The sequence below is a fragment of the Emydura macquarii genome, unplaced genomic scaffold (assembly GCF_026122565.2).
Source record: "Emydura macquarii macquarii isolate MOO-44397 ecotype Brisbane River unplaced genomic scaffold, CSIRO-AGI_Emac_v2 contig_2297, whole genome shotgun sequence".
Classification (NCBI taxonomy): domain Eukaryota; kingdom Metazoa; phylum Chordata; order Testudines; family Chelidae; genus Emydura; species Emydura macquarii.
This window is the reverse complement of record NW_027132434.1, coordinates 2,067,501-2,069,468: the sequence shown is the minus strand read 5'-3', so window position 1 is coordinate 2,069,468 and position 1,968 is coordinate 2,067,501. Positions and strand designations below refer to the sequence as shown.

Genomic DNA, 1,968 nt, shown 5'->3' with positions numbered 1-1,968 from the left:
AGCAATGGAGAAATTTAACAGATTTAGAAATTAGAGGACTTCCCTTCTTCCCCAGCCTCCAATTCATTAAACTCAATTTGTGACTTGCTATAAAATGGACAAACACCCTGACAGTGTTCCTTATAAAATCATATATGACAGTAAAAGTGCCAGTAGGCATGGCAACCTCTTTTGAAGAGAGCATTAACTCCTTGACACTGGGAATTGCCAGCACCAAGGATTACATTGAAATTCAAAATTTATATGTAAGGCTACATATATTTAACAAACCCACTTTCCATAAGCCTAATATTCTATCACTATGTTTGAAATTTTAGAAGCCAATGCAATCTTATACTTTTATGCTCAAATTTGAGGAAAAAGGAAGTACTTTCTTTAGTATGGGCAGTTCACGAAACTGTGGCAGCAAATGCCTTATTAAGCACTGATTACTCATTTTACCATCATCCACTTATGTTTAAGGTTCATAACTGGCAAGGCACATTTACATATTCCAATGAATACTTGACAATTTTTAATTACACTTCATGTCCCAGCTATCCCAGTAATTGACATACAACATACTAAAATGGTTTATTAAGGTAACAAAAATTCAATTAATGTGAAACATACAGGCTATTGGCAACCACTATTCTAAAAATTATGTAAATACAAGTAAACATACTGAAATGTGTGTGATTCTAAGTTTTTAAGCCAGAAGACCTCTGTACTAACACACATTTATATTAATGACACATAAAAAAAATAAAAACTTTATTACAAAAATAAGTTACACTCGCCTCCAGCTTACAGTATAAAACAATTTTATTTGCAGGAATGCAAAATGATTGTTTGCCATGAGCATTTTCAACATATGACATATCTAATTTTTTTGATAAAATTTGCATTTACTGGGGGGAACTGGTGTGTATAAAACCTTAATTAGGTATAAGCTTCAATTTTCATTGTGGTGCCTATGGGTATGTAGAACTGCAGTATCCCTTTGGGAAAGGGGATAAGGGAAGCTCATTATGTCAAGTCCAAGCTAAATCATAAATTTCACTTTTCTTTACCTACACAAGTCAGACCTGACAAGTTTTTTTTTTTTTTTTTTTTTTTGGAAGGGTGATTCAATAGAGGATGCTTCACCACTGAACACTCACTGTCATCAAGGTGCTTTAGAAAATTAAAAACAGCACAAATGATTGTACTCTACTCTACAGGTTATCATGATCTGCATAAGAGAAATGGAAAGCTGATCCACATGTTTTTACAGCGATCAGCAATAAGAAATGCACTAATGAAAACATACCTTTTACCTAAAAAGCTAAACTACAGCCATATACTATTTTCTATGATTTATGAAAAACTTCAAAATATCCAAATGTCAGGCTTCACTGTACAGTTGTCAGTTTTAGTCTGACCTTTTATAAAGGGACACTGCAGTATTTAGTACAAGTTGCTGATGCACTTTTTTGAACATCTGATGTCTTACAAAAGTAACATCTTGCTAAACTATTATACATCCAAATAACTACAATATCTGAAGAAGCAAGGCTGCTTTTTCAGCCACAAAATACGACAAAAGCAAGGCCTGTTATGATGGTCATGAGGAAATCTTACAAAGCCTCTGAAACTAAAGGCAACTAAGAATGTTACATTTGGTATATTATCTTACCCTCATATCATATTAAACAAGCCTTGCTTTTATCTACAAAGATTTTCTATGTACAGTACAGACAGGGTATAGTTCAATCCTCTGCTACTGAGGTAGTTAACCAACCCTTTAAAAAAGGTTCTGAAAAGAACCACTATCTGGAATGCCTGACTAACCAGCTCTGATGATTACACCTGAAACTGCTGTATCTGAACACAATTCAAAAGTGATTACTATATAGACAATCATGATTAACCTTCATGAGCAGAAATAAAATTTAAGGATACCAATGATGGCATTCATCTATACCACTGCAATAAAAATTTCAATGC

General features: G+C 33.5%; 1 protein-coding gene across 5 annotated transcripts in view; it reads right to left on the bottom strand.

The window, feature by feature from the left end:
* Positions 1-736: 736 nt before the first annotated feature.
* The window catches only part of SYNCRIP (synaptotagmin binding cytoplasmic RNA interacting protein), a 28,238-nt gene continuing 27,006 nt past the window's right edge, over positions 737-1,968 (bottom strand). For all 5 annotated transcript variants that reach the window (XM_067560721.1, XM_067560722.1, XM_067560723.1 and 2 more), the window contains exon 12: positions 737-1,968. This exon is cut by the window's right edge. The gene's annotated coding sequence lies outside the window, so the exon portion shown is untranslated.